The sequence below is a fragment of the Mugil cephalus genome, chromosome 12 (assembly GCF_022458985.1).
Source record: "Mugil cephalus isolate CIBA_MC_2020 chromosome 12, CIBA_Mcephalus_1.1, whole genome shotgun sequence".
Classification (NCBI taxonomy): Eukaryota; Metazoa; Chordata; class Actinopteri; order Mugiliformes; family Mugilidae; genus Mugil; species Mugil cephalus.
Window position 1 is genome coordinate 18322789 of NC_061781.1, and position 9868 is coordinate 18332656.

Sequence of the window (9868 nt, forward strand, 5' to 3'; positions counted from 1 at the left end):
ATCCTCACTGTCCTACAAATATGACTGCAAACAGTATGACAGAGAAATTTAGTCAGGAAATACCTGCAGCTCTGCAGCCTGTGGCCACGGACAACTGTAGCCCTGTACCCAGGTTGTTTCACGAGCCAAGTCAAACAGCCGGTGTCCCTGAAGGCCCGGCCTGGCTGAGTCTGGCTGGCCCTACGCCTTTCATGAATGGACAGATTTCTCTCTGAAGCTCCCACCGAAGAGCACGTGCTCATAAAGGCTCTCTGTAGTCGGGATGATTTCTCAGGTGGGCTCGGAGGGAGAGAGGGAAGTATCACATACTGAAATATTAAGTGACTTCTAATACAAGTAGCAAAACAGCTCCGTGGCGTTTTAATTTGCGATCCCATTACAATGCGACTGTGGAAACTAGTGGCATCGAAGATATACGTATGAATCTGATATTAATCGATAAGTTATAACCCATAGGGAATAACTAAGAGTGCACAAAAAGCGACATAATGTTTAGCTTTTTTTAAAAAAAAAAAAAAAAATGTATTTAAAAATGTTTACCTAGGAAATTTTAGAACACTACAACATAAGAGCACCGTTGAACATGTCATTTTTTTGTGAATACATCAGCACTAAGTGGTCCGCTGAGACATCCGTCCATCAAGACACCTCACATCAGAATCTAATTAAACAAATACAGCGGGTACCTTTAAACGCAGCGCGCTAATGATGTCTTGCAGTGTTGGAATTAACACTTATTCCCAGCACAGCGAGAAGAGTTTCACATTTACACTCCAAAGTTCTTGTTACATGCTCCTTCCCATTATATGCCTCCTATTTTTATTTCTGGAACCTATTGCAACTTCAGTTAATCCAGTGTGTTTTTCTTGTCTGAAGGAGACAACACATTTAAGTTTAGATGATGCCCCCTGAGTGGCAAGAACATGGTGAATTGTATCAGTAAATACAGCAAAACCAGGGAAAAATGTAGATTATCAGATAAAATTAGGGACAATTGGACTTGATAATGATCCATACAAACTAGTGTGGATTTGGAAAAGTGGATTAGCCTCAGATACAGTTAATTTAAGTTAGTTTCAGGCCATTTCAGTTATGATGAATGTAGCTAAATAAAAGATGCTAACGCTAAGAGCTAAACTGAAGCTGTACAATACTGTAGCGTCCGACCGGACGTTTAAAAGGATGAGAAGTGATCACAAATATACCATTTATTTTTATTTATTGTTCGAACTGAAATAGTTACTGTCGACTGTGACTAAGCCAAAACAACAACATGCACAAACTTATCTGACAGCCCTCCAGAACGTAACCTGAGAATTAACTTAAGGTATGACTTCATCAAAATAATACAGAATAAATTAATATTACATGACACTAAATGTGAACCACAAAACCAGGTTTTAGTGCTTGGGTTCCAGTTGTTTCTTGTAATGCAGCGATCAATGTACTTCTCTTTTCTTTGGCAGTCAGAGAAAATATATCTCCCACTGCTTTTCAAATCTGTTGGTCAATTGCAAAACAGCTCCTCTCCATTTTTTAAATACATTTTACAGTTTAGACGCTATTAAAGCCTATGATTCAAACTAATGCTGCTAATCTCCATGTTCAACTGTCACTTTTTGCCACTCGGTGGCCGTAACCACGGAGATGTCCGTTTGATGTGACGCCACGTGCATACCCTCTATCGTAGACAGCACGAAATAAAACATTGCACAACAATGCCACTTGCTTTATGCTGCATGGTGAATGTGGTGTAAGAACGAAATCATGGATGGTGTTTTATTGCGATAAACCTTCAGGAAACTTTGCCGCTTCCAGTGGTCGACACCTCAACCACATGGCCCTGAAGCAGAGATCAGTACAACAACTCATGCCGCTACAACTCAAATTCCAACAGTCTTCCTGCTTGTACACCCCTTTAACATCAGCCCCCCTCACAGTCCACTCCTTTCTCCACTGCCAAGATGCTGGCATCCAGAGCTGCCAGTGCTGAGCTTCAAAACCATTCTCGAGGACTTCTATGGGTGACGACACAAAGGGTTCAGCTATGTGTGTGTATATATATATATCTATAGTCAGGGCCCCATGCCTAATGAGGACTATAATATGGTTGAAACCTTGAGAAAAAGCATGTAAAAGGATCTTGAGTCGGTGTCGATTGGTCAATTTATATTCCAAGGTCAAGAATTCTTATTGAGGATTTCTTATTAGAGAGAAGTACTGATACATCACCATTTTATAACAAGCAAAACTGAGGTACATTTTGTTCTGTTTGATGAGAGAAAAGGCAGATCCCTCGGTTCAAAGGGCTCAGATTAGTTCTGTGATGGTCATCGAGTCAAAAGCTTCCGTTCATTTTCATCCTTGATTAGATTTTTACACAAGTGGAAGCTGATTTAAGCAGGTCTCCTTTCAGCGCGCGTTTCTTACAAAGCAGAAAAATGGTTCACATGCACACGCGGCCACGCAAGGGAAACCAATGTCAAACGAGTGGCGCGACGTCAAAGGCTTCGCCCGTTGCAATGTTTGACTTCTCACTCTTGAAGACAAGACCCAGCAACTCACCTTGCGCCATCAAACCGGCCCCCGAGCGCTAACGCCGCACGATCAGGATCAGAGACGACCTTGGCATGCACGCAATGAATACACGGCCTACTTCAGCATCTGTCTTTGATGTACATTATCAAAGACCTTTCTCCTCCTCTCCTCCCTGGACCAAAGGCTACTATTGTTTTTGTTGTTGTTATTGATATTGTTTTCCACCCTTATAACACAAAGCAGTCTGACCATGACTCTGATGCTAATGTGGAGGTGGAGAGGGTGTTTTAATGAGCTGCAGAGTAGATCAGAGGGGCTCGGGGGGGGTTGGAGAGAGGGAATAGGTAGCACTGAACATCAAAACACTGCAAGTGCTCCAGCTTCTGCTTTTCACCAGCCGTGACCTTTCAGCGTGGCTTGGAGATGCAACACGGATATTATGACTTTTCTGCTTCAAAATAAAGAGCACGGAAAGAAAAGGAAATGTAGGATGGAACACTTCTGCTGACTGTGATGTACTGCAAAGCCAGTCACGCATGCATTTCAATTATATTTACAAACTACTGGTCAGCTCAAGTGAAAGGACCAGTGTCTTGACATGAGTGAGGAAATAAAGAAGCAAAGAATTGAAAAAGAAGAAAGCATTTTTAAAAAATTTTTAGCCATGTTGCACCATTGACAATTTCACACTTAATCTCCTCTGCTGGTGGATTAAGTTTTGGAGAATTTTTCAATGATCAGTCAGCAAACTCTTAATAAATATCCATGTTTAGCCTAATACAAGTCAAAGTGGTACATAGAGCTCACATAGAGTCAAAATGCAAATTTGCCAACAACTACCCAGCCACACTCCATCTTGCTTTTTTGTTGTATAAAATAACCAACTGTACTTACACCTGCCTAACCCTTGGGACGTCTTTGGGTTGTTATATTTGCAATTAACATTCTGAAAATTAGAAGAAACAAAAAAGGATAATAAAAAGAAATTTAAAAAACATTTTGAAATGAAATGAATAAATATCAACATTTATAAAGAGAACATTCCTCCAGTCGGTTCAGAAATCAATCTGATGACTTTCCAACTTGACTAACTCTCATCTGTTTGCATGACCTAAAGCATCAGTCAGATGCAAGTGTTTCTACTCGCCGTGAAGCACTGCAGAAAATATATTAAGGGAAGATTTTCCTCCAACGTTATTGACAACACTGAATTCATTCAATAGAAGAAGATAACCAAGGTTGGCTGAGGCGTTGGCCACACTGATTCCAGCTGACTGTACTATTATTGTGATTACTAGCTGCATAGCGATGTCCAACGTATGGCTGGGTGGAAAACTGGTTCATACCGAATACCAGTATTTTTTTTTTTTTTTCATTATGATATGAATTTATATTATACAGGTATACCGGTGTATTTGATCACACTGTGTTCAGAACGCTGCGCCGCGAAACACTGTTTCAGACCGGAGCATTGTTAATGCGGTGCTTCTAAACACGCATGGTGCGACTGTGTCACTGTGAGGTGGAGTGAAGATGGAAAAGGTCTGAAAAATGAAGTGGTAGAACGGAAAAAAAAATATGAATGAGGGAAAAAAAATGTTGACTACACTTACAGTATTAATATGAATAAATATGTCAAAATAATTAAACTGTAATTGTCCCTGTTTCTTCTTCTTTCTTTTCCAGCGGGCAGTGCCAACACGGGTCCATGCAAACCTCTTTTACTACTAGTGTGGGATTATTCTACAATATTTACTCATCTCCACAGTAAAATAGTCCATCCAATTCCTCTCACAAACAGTAGAAAATGTTAGAAAACACTTGTTTATGCATGAAAAAAAAAATACCGTGACACAGTCAGAATTTTGAAAAATACCGTGATACATATTTTTGGTCATTCCACCCACCTAGTCCAAAGCTAAGAGCAAAATGCCAGTGAGAGTTAATGTCAAAGAGTTAATGGTAGTTAGCTCAGTGTGCAGAATAAGCCGTATATATACGTAATGTATCTCCGCAGCAGACTGATCTTTGCTAGCACTGGTTTACTGCACTGAATGATCAAACTGGGCCCCAGATGCTGATGATCTTCCACTCTATGACACTACAAAGTATTTCCACTAGCACCGACTAGCACTAGCAAACACATTCTGTCTCTTTTTAATGTCCTATCATCACGGAGGAAAAGCAATAAGAGGAGGGAATTCATCAATAGCCTCAGCGCCACGTTCAACACAGAGAGCAAAGTTTGCTCGAACAAAGCAGATGGGAGGAAGGAAAAGAAAAGACTTGTTTACCTTTCCTCCCCTTCTGGGTGGAGGGGGATTCATTAGCTGCTGTGTAAATCAATCTGCTTCTTCTTAAAGGCCTGTCAATTTAACCCTGATCTCTGGCAGCCTGACATCGCTCACTGGATATTTAACTTGAAAGCCAATTAATCATCATGATTAATTCACTCACAAACCACATGGAACTGTTCGGCTTTACCTTGTGGAGCAGGAGCTGAAATTCTCCAGACTTGAAAAGGAGGACAGAAATGAGAGCTATTGAAAGCTTCGCAGCTCCGTTCACTCTTCATCATCTCCACCGTGCACAGTTTCAGCTGCGCCATCTTCTCTACGGCAACGCTGCAACTGCAAACCCCCCTCCTCGGTTCCTCCAACACTTTTAGAGACACACAACCACTGCCTGTTATTATAAAGTGAAGGTTTTAATTGGGTTTGCTTTTAAACGCAGGGTTGAACTATGAATATATATTTGACTGCACGTATGAACTCCACTGTGTAAAAGAAACAGCAGTCCTTGACACTGCTTGCAATGTTCTGCCCTGCTAATATTTTCCTAGCTTAATATTTCCTCCTGTTTCTCAATGAAAAGGGAGAATTGCATATTAGGTGAGGAGAATGTGAAAATATATTCCATTCAGCGCTTTATCATTATCTTCCAAAGTCTCGGCTGAGGTAATGGAAATGACCTGAAATGTGTGCAGAGTTACAGAGAACGACGGTTCGTCTATCAGCAAATGAAAAGATGAGTTCCTTGCTCTTCAGTCATCTGCTATTATTTCTCCTGCTAATTCACTGAAGCATTAACCCATTCTTTTAGTGGCAGTGTGTGCAGGGTTATTTGAACTTCGTTCGATTTTGCAGCCGTGTTCGCGACCCAAGTTTAAAGCACAGCGAAATTAAGAGATGGAGCAATAATTACTTAAAAAGAAATATCACAAACTGCATTTCGTATTCCGTACTTGGAGTCACGTTCCTCCTTTCCTGAATCTTCCATCGCGATTGGCCAAAGCTGCCTCAACAAACTAATGAAGTCAAAGACCGGATGATTCATGACTGCGATTGGCTGACTGATGACTTCCTGTTTTAGCTGCTGGTAGATCTACATACTACTAAAGGACGAAAGCAGCTGAACGCATGTCACGCAAATCAATCAGTCAATCATACCCCCCCAATCCACTCCACTCCCGAAAAGAAAGATCCACAGAGAGAACATTCTTGGGTTGCAATCTAATCACCTTTGAAGCAGCAAATGATCACTGTCAGTGTGGACTCCAAGTGTAAAATCTGACAGCTTCATTCAGACTCAGCACATTTCTCTCCGTCTGTACACCTATGCCAAAGGCAATGGATTCCTTGTGTGCCAGAGCATCTGTTAAACACATGTCAGGACTTTCAATTGCGGCTGAGGTACACATGCCGGTCTGGCTGAACGCTTCTTTTCTAACAACTCCTAAGAAAGAATGAAGTTGCAGTTACCATCGCGAAGTACGCTGTTGAGACTGGAGATGTCATTGAGATATTGTAGTCGTGATTTAACGTTTCTGACATTTTTTGGGCCGGATTTCACTACAAAACTAAACCAATACTGTCTCTGTAGTCAAAGGCGAATATGCGTTATTCCTCTATTTAAATACGCCGTTTAAGATGGCTGGGACATGCGCTCGGAACGGACCGGGATCGAACACCAAAGGGTTGCCTTGAGATGGACCCCAGCTTGGAAGAGAAGAAGTCAAAGTCGACCCAAAACAACCTGGCGACGAACCGTGACAGCTGAGCTAAAGGAGATGAACCTTACATGGGGCCAAGGACAGGTCCTGATGGAGGCAGATTGTCAAAGCCCACATGGCACGAAGAGGATTAGTAGTAGTAATAAATACACTGATCAGTCACAACATTAACAGGAGACTGACAGAAGAAGAAAATAACATGTTTTGGTGAGAAACTTTTGGACCTGGTGCTCATGTGGATGTTACTTAGACATGTAGCACCCACCTAGACCAGACCAGAACCCCATAGCAATGACACTCCTGGATGACAGCAGCCTCCAAATTTACTAGATCCCAAACTGATCAAGTATCTGTGGGATGCACTGGAACCCCCACTAACAACATCCCGTTTCCAGACGCCATAGGACACCCTCAGAAGGACCATGTCCATTCACTGATGCATCACAACTGTTTTGGAGACACAGGGGAGACCTGCAATATTAGGAAAGTGGAAGGGTTTAATGCTATGCCTGATTGTTGTAAAGGCTCATTTGAAGATAAAAGAAGCACTTCTACAATAGGCTCCTTTAAATTGTATACAATGGATCTTTGAAACAGATAAAAAAAAAAAAGTCTTTCTTTTCACTTTTCCAGTCATGATGAGCAACAAAGATGTGGACCTATAAATACGGCAGTTGCTTTTCAGCTGCTGGCTAATCTTCTCAATTTTTCCAGGTGACACAGATGAACAATGGTCACAATGGCTTGTAGTTCATTTTCTTGAAAGTACACAACATTTTTGGTTTTGCAAGACAAACAAGAGAGCCGTATCCTTTAATTTTAAGATAACTTAAGACCAATGCCACCAAGAGAGAACAAAAATCTAAATAAATCATCATCATAATTAAATCCTAAAAGACATTTTTTTAGTTTTACGGTGTCATTTACCCAGTAAAAAGCAAACCAAGGCAGCTCGACCCTGTGGAAGCGGTATAAGATAAAATGTTTTCTCATGCTACAGTTTAAGTTTTGCTCTGACACTTGTCTTCATAGTAAACTAACAATCACATTAAAGCTCTTTTAATTAACTTATCCACCTCCCTTGACAGACACAACCACACACGTGCACGCTACCACTACATGCAACCACCCACTGAGCCAACTTCTGCACCAAACTGTCCGCCACGTCCAGCCTGAGCCTCCATTTGAAGAGCAGGACATGAAAGCAACTGCAGACCCTCCACGTGGGCTTGTATCGGATCTTAATTAAAAAGCCTTGCATATTATTTTCAGTAACAAAGGGAAATTTGGGGGTTCATTTAAATCCAATTAGGCCTGTGCTGATGCCTCAGGAGATGAGAGAGTAATTGCTGTTTGAACACAAAGGTCTTTGTTCTGGGCTCCAGTAGATTGATAAAGGCAATGAGGACACAATGTGTAGCGACTGGAGATGGGACGGGGCTGTGAACTTAGAGTATGAAGACTTAAACGCACCAGGACCTCATAACAAGACAATTAGTAGTATGGAAATTGTTCCTTGTTTTGTGCCGGAGAAAAAAAAAAAAAATGTGACTGAGCCCCCTGTGCCGCAGGTGTTACTGAAAAGATCAGTGGAGTTAATTGCTTCAGTCATTACTGCCTTATACCACATGCAGCGTGCCTTATCATAATCTAAGTGCAAACTGTTGGTGTGTAATTTCACTAAGTGAAAATCCCTGTTGTAATTTGCCAGATCTGTTTTTCCTTCTACTATCAGTTAAGAAAGGTTCAGGTGTTTTCTCCACATTCTCCAGGTGGGAGGTGGTGGGAATCAATAATTCACCCAAACCCTCTTTTACAAAGACACGGTTACACATTGAGCTTCTGTTAGCAGCTGGTTAGCTCTGAATAAAGACTAAAGAAAAAAATGCCCTTATGATTCCAAAACACTTGAGCCCTTCAGATGAGCTTCATTCAGGATAGTCAAGAGCTGACACAACAACTATATACGTACGTAGATACATTTTAATATTCAATTTAGAAGCCAGAAGAAGCTTGTATGTGAAGAGGTGTTCTAGCTGGATATGAGGATTGAGTGGCTTCAGTATTTTTACTCGGTAGGAAAGAAAAAAAGCACCCAAATAAACATTAAAACCATTAGCTGGGTTTGCATGGAGCCAAATATTCCGTCAAAACTCAATTTAGAAGCTCAAACAGAATGAAAATGCTCCTTATAAAATGTGAATGAACAGGCTCAAACCAAATTAAATTACATTCGGTTTCCCAAACCGATCGAAAGTCATGTAAACGGTGAATCAGAACAGAGTCAGGCTCCGTTCTGTCTGAGCATGCTCCGCTTGATGTAAATGCACAGAGAGTTTGAGAGTTTGTTTTTAATAACAACTCTGAAAGAACTAGACGTTATCGCTCGTTTAGACGGCAGAGAAAATAAGAAACATCGAACTGGTTAAAAAGTTCCATCAAAAATTGAAAACCTTGAAGACCAGCTTCTATAAGGCCAACACAATTGCAAAAGTGCATATGACGCCACAAACTTTCCGAATCGAGCTGTTGCTTTAATAATAAAAGTGTAAAAACAACAGCAACTACTACACTGATAAGAAGAGAGATCAGTCACGTGATGTTTTCATCGATCTGCACATTTCACGCGTTCTGATTAGAAGTAGAGGTGCATGTAAACATCAAACACAGACCTCTGCTGCCTTGACCGTGGCCTAAAGCCAGAAACCAGAAATCAACCCGAGACCTTCAATCAGAAAGAGAAAAAAAGTCTCTGCGTAAACCCGGCTATTGACAGGTGAATAAGATAACGTTGACCGTCTTATTGTACACACTCTCCCAAGAGCTCTCCCAGAGCAGGACAATAAAACCAGGCAAATCAGAAAAACTCAAACGGTACCCAAAGGACCACTTGCATCCACACTCCCCACATCTCAAACCAGTCAAGCAACCACAGGATATCGTTAGCCTAATGGCTAACTGTTACAATATCAATAAAAAAATATAATGGACTAATGTTCAAATATGACTTGGGCAATTACACCATTAGGCTAAAAATACGCTGGAACAATCCTGATCCCACAACTGCACTACACAATAGTAAGCTGGTACTGTGGCTAATCAATGTCTTAATATTATAAATGACTATAAACTACTTTATATACTTATGATTTATCTTTACAAAAGCACTGGTACTGGCCTCTGATTTATTCTTCAGTGGCATCAGGTCATCTATCTACATCTCTCTGTTTGTCCTGGTCTAGTTTATTTGCATTTGTCAAATCAGCTTTTATACAACCCAACACCACAAATCTGCTCCAAACGACTCCACAATCAACA